At 41.6% G+C, this 17,691-nt stretch overlaps 1 long non-coding RNA gene across 1 annotated transcript; it reads left to right on the plus strand.

Moving 5' to 3' along the window:
- The first annotated feature begins 4,210 nt into the window (after positions 1-4,210).
- Positions 4,211-12,502, plus strand: LOC148054080 (uncharacterized). The gene is made up of 3 exons (XR_015707654.1): positions 4,211-4,319; positions 10,359-10,543; positions 10,720-12,502. It is a non-coding gene; the product is annotated as an uncharacterized LOC148054080 (long non-coding RNA).
- Positions 12,503-17,691: the final 5,189 nt, after the last annotated feature.

Raw genomic sequence — 17,691 nt, forward strand, 5'->3', positions numbered from 1 at the left:
AGTGGAAACTTCTATTTTTTAATAATGTCACATTTCCTTGCTCAGTATAACATAGATGCTTGATATGATAGATAGAAAAAGATGAAAAGAATGAAAATATACCACTCTGTTCATTTTAAATAGATTTATCTTGACAATCATATCTTTCCAGTGGTCCTGCTCAGCCAAAGAGGTGCGTTCTATACAGTGTAAACAACGTATGGATTTCCCCACTGTGACGTGTTTATCTTGGCAAAGTTAAAGGGTGGAATGATCCAGAAATACCTAATTGCCTTTCAGCTGCAAGATGGATTTTGCTGTTAATGATCTAAGCTGCATATTCATTGTCTCTGGGTACAGGAATTAGATTGTGCTATATGACAAATATTTAAAGAGAGATGCGTTTGAAAGCCTGCTACGTAACCATGAGGTTAAAACATCCTGTGCTCTTCCTAATCTGTATCTGGTACTCCTGGGGTGGGTAAGTGTATCTTTGGCATATCTTTGTAACCTGGGTTACAAAGATGGACTAGGAATGGGTCCAGTTTCCAATTCAAAATAGATTTGCTCAAATAGTGCTTAAACATAGACTCAGTGACAAAGCCCCAAAGATTTGTTCCAGTAGTCAGGAATAACAGTCTTGGCGGAGAGGCTTGTCATTCCCCTGGCCACACTGCAGTGAGTCCCCTTCTCCACAGACCATGTTCCCAGAGGCAATTCCCCTCCACAATCACTCACGAGCTGTCCCCTCGCAGGCAGCTCCTTTTACATAAGAGCCTGAGTGAGCTCTGCCTGATCTGTGCACTCAGTGTGGGGACCAGAATACTTGCACGCTGAGAAAACAGAAGAAAAAGTGAATCACATTTGTACAGACAGAGGGTGATTTAGTTGGTCTGCAGAGAGGGTCCGTTATATGGATGATTTTGCTAGGAATGTGGAATGGCTGGGAAATCATCTTTCATCTGTATTGTGAGGATATTCAGAACATGAGCTAAAAATTAAGCATGTGCTCAGTTCTGTAGATAGTCCAAAATAACAGAAAGAAAAAAAGCAAATAGTTCCCACTGTGTTTATGTAGCGATGCTAACATTAAATTCTAATCATGGTGGTTGAAATCCAATTATTTTATTTCTGATCAAAGAAAGAGGAAGAATGGTCACATTGTGTAGATCCGCATTGTCCAGTGCCATGATATTATCTTGGCAGAACTTAGATTGTGGACAAAAACTTTTCTCACCATTGCCTGTCACTGTAGGATAGGATTTTTTTTTTTTTTTTTTGCATGGAGTACAAATCAGGAATCTTTCTATAGTCTTATGGAAGAAAAAGACACATAACAAACCACCAGATTATATATGTACCTTTAAAGAAAATAATGTATTGAGATCCATACCTAATCTTAAACTGGGATATTTCACAATGTTCTAATCTTTTTCCTTCCACACAGAGTAGTTTACCATTCAGTTCTGTATCTCCACAGTTGTTTTATTCCAGTTAACCAGAATTCCTCCAGGAATTCCTGCTGTCAGGCAAAACTCCTGGCATACGGTAAAAAATTAAAGAGTTGGTGAAGAACGCTGCCCAGAAACCAGTCATCCTGGACTGTCTGGAACAGAAAAGGAGAGTTTTGAAAGAAATGGTGGAAGCAAGTAGATTGCTTCTATAAACTTCACCGATGGCATTAAATACAGGAATGGGAAGACTGAGTAAAGGAGGATTTGGCATGAGACAGAGAAATATTGAGGGACAGCAGAATGCACAGTAAAGAAAAAGAAATGCTAATATCACATTTCTTGGAAAATGCTGCAGTTAAGAAAGAAATGTGTACCAATTCAGAATAGAAAATTGGGTGTAGTCAGTAAGAACCAAAATGTTTACTAGTGCAGGGATATGAAAGGAAAAAAGAAGGAATTTGAATTAACTGAAAAATAATTCATTAACTCTGAAAAGGCACCAAAGACATAATAGCCTAGTGAAACTGTTATTATAGCTGGAAAATCAGCCCTGAATAGTACTGACCAGGAAAGACAGAAAGGTAGATTGATGTGATGGGGTAGTATTGGAGAGAAAAAAACCTGCCACTACAAATTATGACATCTGTTCCCCAGCAAGGACATTTAAAGCCACATTCCTGCTCTTCTCTGATAGCCTCATCATTAAAGCAATGCATTTAAATTACTTCAGGTGAATAGTGATAGGCTAGAACAGCAAGCTAGGGAGTAATATCTTGGATCATGAGTAGATTCATGGAAAGATAAACAAAAATATATCTGCAACAGAAGTTCTTGATTTCAAAAGGATCTAGTTTGGGCTGACTATACTGAGGACTTCTAAGATATGAATGTAAAAGGTGGCTGTAATTTCTCTAAGTCAAAGGCACAAAAACTATCCAAAGCATGTATCCCAAGTAAGGGGAATACTTGCAAGTAAATGCTCCCAATCCAGATGAGTGAAGATCTACCTCAAAAAAGATCTTTGGTATTAAGCAAGGAGCTTATAAGCAATATGCAGAGCAGATTTAGATTAGATATTAGGAAAAATTTCTTCACAGAGAGAGTGGTTAGGCATTGGAACAGACTGCCCAGGGAAGTGGTACAATCACAGTCCCTGGAAGTATTCAAAAAATGTGTGGATGTGGTGCTTAGGGACATGGTTTAGAGGTGGAACTGGCAGTTAGGTTAACGGTTGGGCTCGATGATCTCAGAGGTCCTTTCCAACCTTAACGATTCTATGATTCTATGCAAAGGAGCAGGCTATATTAATTGGGAAAGGGTTGATGCTAACATGGCTGTACATCATTTGGACTAGATCTGGCTGAACAGACCAGACCTGGACCACAGCTATCCAATTTAGAACATGGGAAAATGGACTTGCATCTGTCTACGTTTGTCTGGTTACACATGCCCTGCAATGCAAACAACTAATATTCTAATATTAGCTCATCCTAATTCCTTACAAAACTGCATTTGACTGCTGTCCTGGCATAATACTTTAAAACAGAAGAGCGCTCTGGTGGGAACTGCTGTGACTTCCCAAGCAACATTGTACATGGAGTTCTGCCTGCTATTCCAGTGCTGTTCCTATTAATAATGCAATTTACTAACTAGACATGCTTTTCTGTTTGGAGTTTGTTTTGTCTTCCCTGGTAACTGCAGCCTGTGCTTTGGCAAACTTGTGCATAAGAAACTACCCGCCTCACTGACACATTGTGCACTTTTCAAAATATTACAAACTTCTTTTCTTTCTTTTGATTAGTCTTATGCTGATAAGCCTATGACTTTCAAAAATATGTAGGAAGTAATCTAGTTTATCTCTTAGCTTTTGAAAAACAAATTGCATGCTTGTGTAATAATATATCCAGAAAGGAGCTTTGCTGTGTTTTTTAAATACGCTTTTTAATGATGGAAAAGACCATTTGTTATGTAACGGCTAGATGTGCTTCTCAGCAACATTATAAAAAACAGTTTGGATGGAAAGAGTGACAGATTTTTCCCTGATGTTAGCTGACTGTAAACAATTCAGGAAGAATTTGACCCTTGGTTGCATATGGGATATTTCCCTGTCTTCTCAGCTTGCTTTCCCTGCTGAAGAAGCACTGGGGGCTTCTCCACAACTCAGCAGAGACATATGAGATGATAGTGGAAATAGCCTAAGCTGGGGAATGGGAAGCAGTTTGGAGAAGTGGTATGGCACCACTGCTGAGCAAATTTACCCAGCTGAGAGACAGACATGAGCGGTTCAGCTTGGCCACAGTGATCGTGAAATGGTTGAGTTTAAAATTTTCAGTGTAATGAGAAAAAAAGACAGCTGAGTTGCTAGCCTGGACTTCAGGAGAGCAAACTTTAAGCTATTCAGGGAGCTATTTAGCAGAGTACCCTGGTGTAGAGAACTGCTAATGTAAAACAACAAGATGTCTCAAACAGCCTGGTGCTAAAACCACAATGCAGAGTGACGGTCGCTAGGACCCAGGACCGGACAGTACCCTGGAGTGGGGGTGAGGGAGGGAGCCCTGTGGAGACAGGGCGGCCTTGCCTCGGCCCCATTCCCCGTGGTCTGTGAAGCGTCTTATTCCCCCCACACACACCTACTGCCTGGGGGACAGTCCTGGTATCACTCCTCTTGGTTTTGACTGGTCGCTGATGTAATTTTCCAATTAGCAAAACTACTAACCACTTGTGCCTTGGGAAAGGAATTTGGGAGGGAGCTAAAAGATAGCAAATTGTGGAAAACTAACGGCTCTGACCTTGAAGAAGAGCTAACAAGCCGACAAAAGTGACCATCTTGGCACCAAAGACTGGACAGTGGCCAGAGAAGATAAAACTGCAGAAAGTAGGTGAAAGGTAAATGTGGCGAGGTGAGATCACGACCACCGACTCAATTCAGGACCGAAAAGACTTGCCCCCCCCCCACCTGAAAGGAGCATGCGTGCTAATTCACATAGCAAGCGAGGCTAATTTAAATACAGTAAACCAATAGCGTACGAAATGTTAATCACTAACCAGTAAGTGTAAATTTAGGTGGGTTTATACTAATCATGTAGCTGATAAATGTGCTGTAGTTTGTGTGTGTTGTGCGCTCGTGTGTGTACCGGTACTCGTGTTTACGTTCGTGCTCATGCTTGTGCATGTGTGATTTGTGGAATTATTCTCACCGAGCACCCTGTGCAGAATTAACATCTCTATAAGAATCTTCTTCCCTCACTGAAATACCCTTGTTGGCAGGACCAACGCTGGATCCAGGACTGGTGATTCTCTCTCTCTTCCCCCCCCTCTCCCCCCCCCCCCCCCTCTCTCTTTGTTTCACTTTTCCTAAGGTGATTAAGTTGTTAAAGTTGTTAAACTGAAGTCAAGTACTGCATAGCCTACCTTGATTTTCTGTAAAACTGCATAGCTGGGGTGAATATAACTGTGAGAGGGTTGGCGGGTATCAAATATTTGTACTTAATATTTGTCTCTATAGAAGCTTTCTATTAAAGCTGCTGTTTGTGTACGGACCTTGAGTGTTGGCCCACCTTAATCCACACCGAGAGGATTTGCGAATCTTTGTCACTCCTCTCCCCTCCTCCCCAGGTGGGATGTGATACCTGGGAATCTGCTTTTGAGGCCTTAGGAGTCCACGAGTGCTGGTCAGTTTTTAAGAACCACCTTTTAGAAGCACAGGAGCAGGCAATCCCATTGTGTTGAAAGTCAAGCAAGCAGGGCAGAAGACAAGCTTAGCTGAATGGGGAACTCCTCGTGGAGCTCAGGAGGAAAAAGAAATTGTATGACCTCTAGAAGCGAGGTCAGGCTTCGCAGGAGGATTACAGAGCCGTGGTTCATATATGCAGGGAGAAGACACAAAAGGCCAAAGCTCAATTAGAGTTGAAACTGGCCAGTGTTGTGTCAGACAACAAGAAGGGCTTTTTTAAGTACCTTAATAGCAAGAGGAGTTCTAAGGAAAACATTGGACCGATACTTGATGAAGATGGTCACCTGACAAATAGGTATGAAGAAAAAGCAGAGGCATTCAATGCTTTTTTTGCCACAGTCTTTAATAATACTGGTAGACCTTGGGCTGCCTGGTCCCCTGAGTCGGAGGACCACGAGTGTGGGAGCAGTGACTTTCCATTTGTGGACACTGAAATTGTAAGGGACCAGCTGTATCAGCTGAATGTTCACAAGTCCATGGGGCCTGATGGGGTTCATCCCAGAGTACTGAAGGAGCTAGCAGATGTTATGGCAGGACCTCTCTTGATCATCTACCAAAGGTCTTGGGAGTCTGCGGAGGTCCCTGCTGACTGGAAGCTAGCCAATGTTATTCCAATTTACAAGAAGGGCGTGAGGGAAGACCCAGGGAACTACAGACCTGTCAGTCTAACCTCAGTTCCTGGAAAAATTATGGAGAAGATTATACTGGATACTACTGAAAGGCATTTAAAGGACAGTGCAATCATCAGGCGCAGTCAACATGGGTTCACAAAGGGAAAGACTTGTTTAATTTGATATCCTTCTATGATAAGGTCACCTGCCTAGTGGATGAAGGGAAGGTGGTAGATGTAGTTTTTCTGGATTTTAGTAAGGCTTTTGATACTGTCCCTCACAGCATCCTTCTGGACAAGTTGTCCAACTGTGGGATGAGTGGGTTCACTGCGCTGGGCGAAGAACTGGCTGAATGTCAGGGCTCAAAGGGTTGTAGTGAATGGAGCTACGTCTGGCTGGCGACCAGTCACCAGCGGTGTTCCTCAGGGCTCAATCCTAGGGCTGGTTCTGTTCAATATTTTTATCAACGATCTGAATGCAGGAGTTGAATGCACCATTAGCAAGTTTGCTGATACCAAACTGGGAGGTGCTGTTGACTCTCTTGTGGGACAAGAGGCCTTGCAGAGGGATCTAGATAGATTGGAGCACTGGGCAATCATCAATGGCATGAAATTTAACAAGTCCAAGTGCTGGATTCTGCACCTGGGACTGAGTAACGCTGGACACAAGTATAGATTGGGAGAGGAGAGGCTGGAGAGCAGCCCTGCAGAAAGGGATCTGGGGTTGCTGATCGATAGTAGGCTCAATATGAGTCAGCAGTGTGCCCTGGCAGCCAAGAGGGCAAACTGCATCCTGGCGTGCATTAAACACAGTATAACCAGCTGGTCCAAAGAGGTGATTATCCTGCTGTATTCAGTGTTGGTGCAGCCTCACCTAGAGTACTGTTTGCAGTTCTGGGCCCCTCAATTTAAGAAGGATGTTAAGGTATTCATAGAATCATTTAGGTTGGAAAAGACCTTTAAGATCGATGCCAACCATAAACCTAACACTACCAAGTCCACCACTAAACCATGGCCCTAAGAGCCACGTCTACCCGTCTTTTAAATACCTCCAGGGATGGGGACTCAACCACTTCCCCGGGCAGCCTGTTCCAGTGCTTGATAACCCTTTCAGTGAAGAAATTTTTCCTAATATCCAATCTAAACCTCCCCTGGCATAACTTGAGGCCGTTTCCTCTTGTCCTATCACTTGTTATGTTATGTGGGAAAAGAGACCGACACCCACCTTGCCACAACCTCCTTTCAGGTAGTTGTAGAGAGTGATAAGGTCTCCCCTGAGCCTCCTTTTCTCCAGGCTAAACAACCTCATTTCCTGTTCTGTTCTGTTCTGTTCTGTTCTGTTCTGTTCTGTTCTGTTCTATTCTATTCTATTCTATTCTATTCTATTCTATTCTATTCTATTCTATTCTATTCTATTCTATTCTATTCTATTCTATCTGCAAGGCCATTTTGACATGGGTTTTGCATTGCTCCTGGGTGGCCACTTTATTGCCTTGTCATTGGGTCATAGGCTGCACCAGCTCAGGCTGTCACAGCCTCAGAGCTTGATCACAGCATCACTATGTATCATTGTTCTTCTTAAACCTGCCTGGTGCCATCTGCAGTTCTCTGGCACAGTCTCTATCCTTATGATTTTGTAAAAGTTTTTATTGAAGGTGTAGAACTTCACGTTTTAAAAGCAGACCCTTATACTGGTGCGATGCCAGATCATACCTGCCCAGAAGAAAAAGCCCCAGTACAGAGACTATGGAAGGAGAAACCACGTTTCCCCTTCCTGCCTTTCTGAGGAGTGTTTCAAGGTGCTCTTGAATCTCCACAACTTGCAGGTCTCCGGTTTTGCTGTATCCAGTCACTTCTTGTCCACTCTCTCAATGGCTTCATATAGAGCAGATGTAGGTTTTTGGCAGGGGATCAGATTATTTCAATCTGAAGGACCTGGCCTAAACCATTTCAGGATATTTCCATTTATTCCTTTTTTTTATTTTTTTAATTTGAAGCACAGCAGAGGTATTTTAAAAATCATCAATAGTATCAAATCTTAGAAGTCCAGCAGGCAGTATATGGCTCCATCTCTATCTAGACAGAAGAGATAGTCCCCTCTGGGTGTTTAATAGTGGTGATGCTTTATTTGAAGCAATATTTTTTGCACTTTCCACACTGTATTGACTCTAAAAGTAAAAATAAGAAATATACCAGTGTCAACATTAACACTCATTTAATTTGTAATGTGACACTGGAAGCTTAAAGATGTGTGGTGAGCTGGGGAACCACATTTCTTTATACAAGATTGTAATAAAACTTTCAAGGCATTTTTCCTCCAGCAATGGCTTTTATGATCTTATTGCATGTTATGACCTGCCCAGGTAAGAAATTCAGTTTTGGGCCCCTCACTACAAGAAGGACATTGAGGTGCTGGAGCGTGTCCAGAGAAGGGCAATGAAGCTGGTGAAGGGTCTAGAGAATAAGTCTTATGAGGAGCAGCTCAGGGAGCTGGGGTTGTTTAGTCTGGAGAAGAGGAGGCTGAGGGGAGACCTTATTGCTCTCTACAACTACCTGAAAGGAGGTTGTAGCGAGGTGGGGGTCAGTCTTTTCTCCCAAGTAACAAGTGATAGGACAAGAGGAAACGGCCTCAAGCTGCACCAGGGGAAGTTTAGGTTGGATATTAGGAAAAACTTCTTCACCAAAAGGGTAGTCGGGCATTGGACCAGGCTGCCCAGGGAAGTGGTTGAGTCCCCATCCCTGGAGGTATTTAAAAGACGGGTAGACGTGGTGCTTGAGGACATAGTTTAGTGGTAGACTTGGTAGTGCTAGGTTAACGGTTGGACTCGGTGATCTCAAGGGTCTTTTCCAACCTTAACGATTCTATGATTCTGTGATTCTATGATTATGAAATACACCAGTAAATTTTGCCTTAGTCCCATGTCCTGGCATAAAAGCCTGTTAGGGAGAGATCTGGGGGAGATGTTAGGAGCTGATTGATAGCCTTGTAAATTATTTTTGGCAGGAGCTCAGATGTTTTTTTGACAGAGTAAATTGTATTATGGGCAGTATTTGGGGAATGTTTATTCTAAGGCAGCAGATATATAATTACCAAATATGGCACAATGTGATCATTTTGGTTGGTGTCCCTTTCCCTCTTTGAGAATTTATGTTGAGAACCCATCCAAGTCCTGTCTCTTCTGCAAATCAGTTTATTTGAGCAGATGAAAGTAGTAAGCATGTGCATGGATAGGTAAAGGAAGGAGGGCAGATTGTGTGCATCTACTCTGTAACATTTATATCTTAATTTAAATCTATTCCCAGCTTCGCCCAGCAGTCTGGCTATGCCATACATTCCCATTATATCAGTCCTAAACCCAGAATAACCTGTTGGTTGCCAATACTGTGACATCAGAGTAAATTTAGTCTGAGAGAAGCTTGATTCTCACAGTGAGAGTGGTCTTCAATGTGGTTCTTGAAAAGGAATCAAAATCCAGTTTGCCCTATAGACGCCAACAGAAAGGGGTGTCTGCAGAGCCCCAGTGCTTGGGGACTGAGCAGCTCTGGGTGTCTGGGAGATCAAGGGCTGGCAGAGCTGCCCCTTGGCTGTCCGGCTGAGTGGCTGGCAGGCAAGCAGGCAGACTGACACAGTGGCCAGGTGACCTGCAGACCTGTCAGTCTGGTTGCACCAGCAGTTCTAATGATACTCCAAATCATCAAACCCAAATTTCCATGTTTCCAAGGAAATATGATGCATTTGGAAATATATTCCCAATACTACTTTGTATTTGGCCAGAGTTTAGACTGTAAAAGGCCTAGTTTCCATTTTACTTGTGGCTGAACAAGGATGAAAATGTTGGTTTGGTAAGACTTATGCCATACTGACTTGGACATATGCTTTGTAGTGATATTTGTGATAGACCAAAGTAGGATCTTGGGTGCTATTAGGAGCATAACTTTTTTTCCCAGGCTTAAGATAAATCTGCTTTTGCTGTATTTTCTATTCTCCTCTTGTTGTGGGCTATTGCAGTGTTAAAAAATGTTCTTGTGAAACCAACGAGCAGCTGACCTGCCAATAGTGAGAGAGATAGTACACACAGAGTTCTCAAACTCTCAAAGAAATAGATGTACTGATAAAATGAGTGTAAGTATATTGTTTACAATGCAGAGAAGTGGGGAAAAAAAACAACTGAGTATTTCCTGATGGAAGTGAACTGATATGAAAATAAATAAAGTCTTGTTCAATTAACAACCGGATTGAACATCTGCACAAAGATGACTAATCTATCAGGAAGTATATGTACTGGTATTTGTGTCACACAAGCACATCCTGCAGAGATGAGCACAATAGGAAAAAACGTTCTAAACTTGACACACTTCATATGCAGCACTTAAACATAACTGAGTCAAATTGAACCTTCTAGTGTGGAGGCACGTCAGAGCTGAGACTCATTGTACTGGGGAGACCATGCAGATCATCATACAGAATTGTTTTCACATTGAAAGAACTCGTCATGTTGAAATTGTTTTCTTGAGGTGGAGAAGTTTTTAATTTAAGCATCAGTAGAGATGCAAGCTATGTCTGTGTTTCTTCTGCCCACAGACAGTCTTCAAAGTGTCCAGGAGCAGAAGGAGCTCTGCCTATCATCTGTGAAAAGCCCAAGGACTACCTGAGGACAACCTGTCAGGCGTGGTTGGCAGTGTACTGGCCACTGCGCACCGGCTCCAGAGGGTGTATCTGGCTGCACAAGCATCTGCTCCACCAGACCTGCCCTTTGCACAGCCTGGGTGAGTGATCCTTCCAGAGAACGACCTTTGTGGCTGCCCCACTTCTGCAGTGTAGCCAAGCCTGGTGGGTTGCTGCCTTCCTAGTCCTCCAAGTGGAGCACCTGCTGGAAGCAGGAATTCTAGCTGAGTCTCCTGAGGTAGTTGGTAACTTTGTGATAAAATGCATTGTTTTTCAGAAGATGACAAATCATTAAAATGGCGAGTTCCTGTTAACCTCCTCTGAAAACTCTCAGCGCTCTGGAGGCATCTCTGGCCAAAACTGCTGTGCCCATTACTCTGGGTAGGCAGACCAGTACTTACAACATTAATTTAGGCTGTGAGTGACAGAAGTTCAAGTCACTCTTTTATCTGGCATAGAAACCTCAGCTGTCATCTTTCCAGGATGGAGGTTACTACACTAAGCTATGGGATTGTAAGAGCATTTTCTTTGTTCTTTGCTGCATTTGAATTGTCAGGCATCTCTTAAAACAGAGATCTGGTTCCCCAGTGTTGCAGGAAAATTCACCTTTGGCATATTGAATCATTCTTTCTCTTGGTTACTGAATAGTTAATGAACAGCTCTGGTAGGCATAGCTGGCCTACTGTGGCCTACTTTGGGAGTTTCTTCAGAAATTTGGCACATGGGATCAGGCAAAGCCATGCCTTGGCTTCATTCTCTGTGTACCAGCTGAGGGCATTCATGGCTATGTTACTGTCCAAAAGAACTGTTACCCCTTTGGCTGGATGCACTCCTTCTGTCATGTTCATGAAAATCTTCCAAAGGTCTTCGTTTCATCATGCAGAAAAAAAGATGGCAAAGGAGATATATTATTGAAATTCAAAATGTTTTTCAGGACAGGAAAATTAATTTACATCCACCTCCAGGTTAAGTATGCTCTTGCACTACAGAAATGAAAAATTTTGTTTTCTAGAAACAGTATCATTTATTGCAAAATAGGTGTCCATTTCCATAAAACACTGGCTTGCTGCAAAGTTCTTTCCGTATTTACAGTAGCTTTTTTTTACATTAGATTAGAATTGGTTAATTAATTATAAGCCATAAAACAAGCTTTGATCCTTTGCTGAAGTAGCATAAATCATGTGACCCTTGTTTTTTTCCATTTTATGTCAGACCATATCATAGGATATGAACAAAAACTGTTTGAAGAATGACAGGCCTTGTCAGTAATTAGGTATGTGAACCTAATTTCTAGATATAGAAATTAATTGTTACTAAAGAGTAAATATTTAAAAGAAGCCTCCTAACTTGTTCCTCCAAAAAGTTCCCTTTTACCAAAGGCAGGGGAGCAACCAGTAACTCTCTGCAGGTGCATGTGGAACACCAAGTGATAGGTACTAATTACAAACACTAAGAGCAAAGAATCAGAGCATGTTGAGGTGAGGAGACATGCAAGACTGAAAGGGTTAAAGCCAAGATAGACAAAGCCACTGCATCAAAATGCCTCCTGAAAAGCCTAGGGGCAAGGAGGATATTTAAATATCTTAGTCACTTAACTAAACAAAAGAAAGGCCTTTGTGACTTAGGGAGTAGTTAGAATGGTTGTAAGATAAGGGGGCTCCAGGATAATCCCATCTCAGACAACTGGGCCTTGGGAGAACAAATGCATGGAAGATAGGAGGTCACAAAAGAATGACGACAACAGCCCTGAAGGACACCGTTTATGTGATCCTAGGACTGAGTTTGCGCAGAAGCAAAGGTCAATCAGCGAACACAGTGAAGAAGACTATGAGCCTTCATCTGAAGACCCCCAAAGACCACCTGAAGACCACCATGGGAGATGACTGCGCATGCGGATTGGACATTTGCATATGTTAATGAGTTCCAGGAAATCTCATGTTTATGTAAATGATTTCTCAGAAATCCTGTGAATATGTAGGATTTTATAGTGTATAATCTCTGAAAGTCCACCAAATCGGTGGAGCACTTATGGTGGAGAAATCCCCAGTGCTGCCCAGGGCTGCAATAAAGAATACCTGCTTAATAGTAACTTCGTTGCTATTGAGTTTCATTTCAGGGACTCTCTGAATACTCCGTTTCTCCCTTGGGGGGATTCAGACTGTGAGAAGAAGCATCCGTGAATTTTTGTATCATTAATATATACTTGTATACTAATGTGACTTGTCTGAGGTTGGCTGAGCAGAAGAGAGAAAAACCCAAACCCTTATCCCCGCTCTTTTGAACTGCTTTCTACAGAAGCATCTGTTCTGGCCAAATGATAATAGGAGGTAAAAGTTTCTTCAGCCCAGTGTAATTGGGTAAGGGCAGCACCAAAAACATTTGGCTTGCTTCATCTGATGGAAAACAATGTGGAACAGAAAGAGCATTCTTGTAAACTATGCGTTTTAGCATACACAGTTTTGTACGCAAATACTGTGCACAAAGTTACTTCATTCCTCTTTCTCCTTACCTGGCCTCCTATGGATCTTTGGTGTAAGACTCAATTCTAATCGCTGCATAATCGTTACTCTTCTTTTTGTTTAACTATCCCTTAAATTCTCTTTTCCCATGAAAAATACTTTGCAATTTTGGAAACAGTTCCAAGACTATTGAAATCACATTTTTTCGAAGTGTATGATTCCTCAGGATATTTTTCATTTATTTTAGATAATATATCCATAAGTGTCTCTCTAAAATTAAGTTCTTCAATGAAGTTTAACTATTAATGTATAGTTAAGTCTGAAACCAAACTTAATCAACACAGGATTAGTTCGATTCTGAGTAATACAGTTGCTCTTTTGCCAAAGAATTTATATAAGAAAAATACTTTAATGTTTAATGGTGTTGATCTTTCTTTACCATTCCTGCCAAATTAAAGGCCGTTTTATAGTCTGTGCTTCTAACTGTCGTGGTTTAACCCTAGCCAGCAACTAAGCACCACACAGCCGCTTGGTCACTCCCCCCCACCGGTGGGATGGGGGAGAGAATCAGAAGAGTGAAAGTGAGAAAACTCGTGGGTTGAGATAAGAACAGTTTAATAATTGAAGTAAAATGAAATAGAACAGTTAAATAGGTAAAGCAAAAGCCGTGCGCACACAAACAAAGCAAAACAAGGAATTCATTCACTACTTCCCATCGGCAGGCAGGTGTTCAGCTATCCTCAGGAAAGCAGGGCTCCATCATGCGTAACGGTTACTTGGGAAGACTAACGCCATCGCGCCAAACATCCCCCCCCTTCCTACTTCTTCCCTCAGCTTATATACTGAGCGTGACGTCATATGGTATGGAATAGCCCTTTGGCCAGTCTGGGTCAGCTGTCCTGGCTGTGCCCCCTCCCAGCGCACACCCCCCCCCCCCTACACCCGGCAAAGCATGGGAAGCTGAAAAGTCCTTGACCAGTGTGAGCACTACTTAGCAACTATTTAGCAACTATTTAGCAACAGCTTAGCACTACTTAGCAAGAACCAAAACAGCAACATTGTTCTCATCCTAAACTCAAAACATAGCACTATACCAGCTACTAAGAAGAAAATTAACTCTATCCCAGCTGAAACCAGGACACTAACCCAGAACACGCTTGGTGGCCTAAACTTTCTTGAGCCAAGAAAATGTCTTCAAGATGATTTGGTTTGATTTTTAAGAGCAAAAGTTGATGCTTAATGTTTACCACAGGATAATTTCTTAAACTATTACAAGCAAAACTTATGGAAAGCTGGCTTGGGCTGTGCTCCATTCTTTGTTGAAGCATGTTTTATTGAATGGGAAAGTGTTTGGAGATCTGCCACTAGAAAATAGAGATCTTGAATTGTGGGGCTCCTGAAAGTAGAAAATTACACTAGTTTGAAGTGCTACTGACTGTACATTTACACCAGTGAGAACACTTTTTGTTTTGATTGTGTGTCAGTGCTGAAAATCAAGGCAGAGGAAGAAAGGAGTGACATGGGGGGAAATCATGGTTGCATGAAAATTGTTTACATTAAGGTAATCTCAGCTAATTGCACTGTACTGTAGGTAAGAAGTTCTATGACAAATACTTGTGAACCAAGCAAGCTCATGTCAGGAATATGGAGTTCAGTGCTGACTCATTTATAACCTTGCTCCAGATGAATCCAGATGAATTGTTGAAATTAGGCTGCTTTTGCTATCTGGACTATCATTGTTAATGCTGGCTTTGGTGATTCCAGACAATGCTGCTGTCAATGGTTAAGATGTACCCTCAGTTTTCAGACAGAATGATAGTTTAAGGGTTTAGTTGAAAGTTATGCATGGTCTTATATAAATGTCATTGTAAAGCTTCACCTGAAAGATCAAGATGTTGTAGATTCACAAAGATGTTTTGTTTTATATAGAATTGTCTAAGAACCAGCACAAAATAGATCCCTGATGAATGAACAGTGGAGAGCTGAGTGACTTCTATTGGGAAAAGAAGAGAAAAAAATGGTTAATTTTGCTGCATGTGAACACTCAGGGGTAAGGCTGAAGCAATCAATTTTGCCTTAACAAACTGTCTTTGATAACTATTTTTAGTTCTACCCCATAGGCAAAGTAGATAGATAGAAACACACTTAGAGCAGAAATATTTCCTGCAGGTACAAGGCAAATACCAGCCCTGTGAGAACCTGTCTAGAATTGGCTGGAAAGTTTATACATATTGTGCCTGTGCAATTACTTTTTTACTACATTTTGAAAGATTAGCTGAAAATGAAATTTCAACAAAAACTCATGTAGAATTTTCCATTTTCTCGGCTTTTTTAGTCAAGTTTTGTTGATAGGTGCTTCCAAAACAGTCTCTTTACTATTCCAGAACAGCTGATATGTGAGTGAGATCTATGTTGCAGACAGCATGACTAACATGGGCCTCACTGAATGTTACAACATATGCACTATAGGGATGCTTTGTGCATATATGGTGGGCATTTGATTTGAACTGTCAGATATCTAAAAAGCTGCTAGATCACTGCACAGTGCCACAGCAAACAACCAAACCAGTGTGATGTGCAGGTCTGTGTGCAGAAGTAGGCAGGCTCCTCCATGTGGCAAACTAGTGAAGGATAGACCTATGAGACTGATGAGATGTGAAGGATGAGTGCTGAAACATGAGAACGGTAATGGGACAGATATGGAGCTACAGAATGGAGGCAGGCAAAATGCTTCCATTAGGGTGGGGGGAAATGGGTTACAGCCCTAACCTGTTTAAAACCAGATTTCTCCAAAGTATGGGTTATTTCCTTCTCTACCTTTTTTATAATGAATTCTTGCTTTCCAACACCATACAGAACAATGGTAACAAAAGAACTATTTAGAAATACTATGTGTGCCTTATATATAAAACCCAGTTTGCAACAATTGCTGGTGTTAGAATTGCAGGATCAGAACAATCACTCCACATTAATGGTTTTCAAATGGTGGTCTAGTGTTACCTTCTGTCTGTGGTTTAACCAGAGAGCAGACATAAAATGTAGACAAAGGATACACTTATCTTTACCACAACATCAACCAAAGTCCTAAAGGAGAAGTTTGACCTTATGCAGTATCCATGTGATGTCAAAAGAATTCAACAAGGAACATAGACACTCAACTGCAGAATCATGTTTTGTGTAGCACATTTGGAACATTTTCAAGGTGCTCAGATTATTCTGAAACTGCATTATATTCAGGATCAGGAAGCTGGTTTTATCAAAGTTATACAAATGGATAGCATAACTCCAAACTTCATGGACCTTCCTTCGAGATCAGTAACATATTTCAGTATGGTAGTCACTCAAACTGCATGCTCAGTTGCTAATAAAGATTAATACATATTTCTGCTGAACATAGTGCCCTACTGTCACGACCAAGAAATTAGGCTGATATTTAAGTTATATACCAGGTTCCAGCCCTCTCTGCCTGCATCACCTACAACAAGGATGCATATATTTGCTAGTGGCTTGTTTAAGATATTAGAGTTGAAAATGCAATCTGTTGCCAAAACAAATATGAAAATGATCCCTACTGTCTTAATGACTAAATATGCTTTTTGCAGGAATGGAAGGGGGATAGATTTTCTTTTCGGAGTGGTGAAAAGGCTCCAAAGGACAAAGAAAGTGATCAGTTTTGCTTATGATCCTTACCCATAACTGTCTTGGACTCACTGAGAGGCTTGAAACATGGTAGAGGTAACATAAGGTTTCTGAGTGTGAGATGCTACTTCCTGATACAGAGTTGAAGCTTCATCAAGTAGCCAAACTGTTCCATGTCTATACAAAGGTCTTGTCTAAGCTTTTAAAAATAGAATGGTTAGTGTCGTGGTTTAACCCCAGCCAGCAACTAAGCACCACACAGCCGCTCGCTCACTCCCCCCACCCAGGTGAGATGGGGGAGAGAATTGGAAGAGTGAAAGTCAGAAAACTCATGGGTTGAGATAAGAACAGTTTAATAATTGAAGTAAAATTAAATAGAATAGTAGCTGTAGTAATAATAATATAATAATACAATAATAATATACAAAGCAAGTGATACACTATACAATTGCTCACCACCAACCGACCGATGCCCAGCACGTCCCCAAGCAGCGATCGCTGCCCCCCGGCCAACTCTCCCCAGTTTATATACTGAGCATGATGTCATACGGTATGGAATAGCCCTTTGGCCAGTCTGGGTCAGCTGTCCTGGCTGTGCCCCCTCCCAGCTTCTTGTGCACCTGGCAGAGCATGGGAAGCTGAAAAGTCCTTGACTGGTGTAAGCACTACTTAGCAACAACTAAAACATCAGCGTGTTATCAACATTATTCTCATCCTAAATCCAAAACACAGCACTATACCAGCTACTAGGAAGAAAATTAACTCTATCCCAGCTGAAACCAGGACAGTATTCACCCCTTATTCCATACCATCTACATCATGCCCAGGTCTTACATTTTCCAATACATTCCAATTAATCACCACCACTTTTCCAGTCTTTTGAGATATACACACAGATATCATTCCCTAAGTCTATGGGCCATCCCTCTAAAACATCCACTGAGTTCATTTAGTCCATGACTTTGAGCTTCATCTGTCATAACAGTCTTTCAGGGCAGGAGAGATGGTGTGTGGTGTTGAATTATTGTATGCTGAAGCCAGTTCTGGTTTCGTTACCGCTGCACTTTGCTCGGTTTCCTCAAAGTTCATTCTTCATTAGTTTCAGTGATTCTTACTGTAATACTGTTGATATGGCATATAGCCACCATAGA

This window comes from Nipponia nippon, unplaced genomic scaffold (genome assembly GCF_047370975.1).
Source record: "Nipponia nippon isolate SJK-2023a ecotype South Korea unplaced genomic scaffold, ASM4737097v1 scaffold_34, whole genome shotgun sequence".
Classification (NCBI taxonomy): Eukaryota; Metazoa; Chordata; class Aves; order Pelecaniformes; family Threskiornithidae; genus Nipponia; species Nipponia nippon.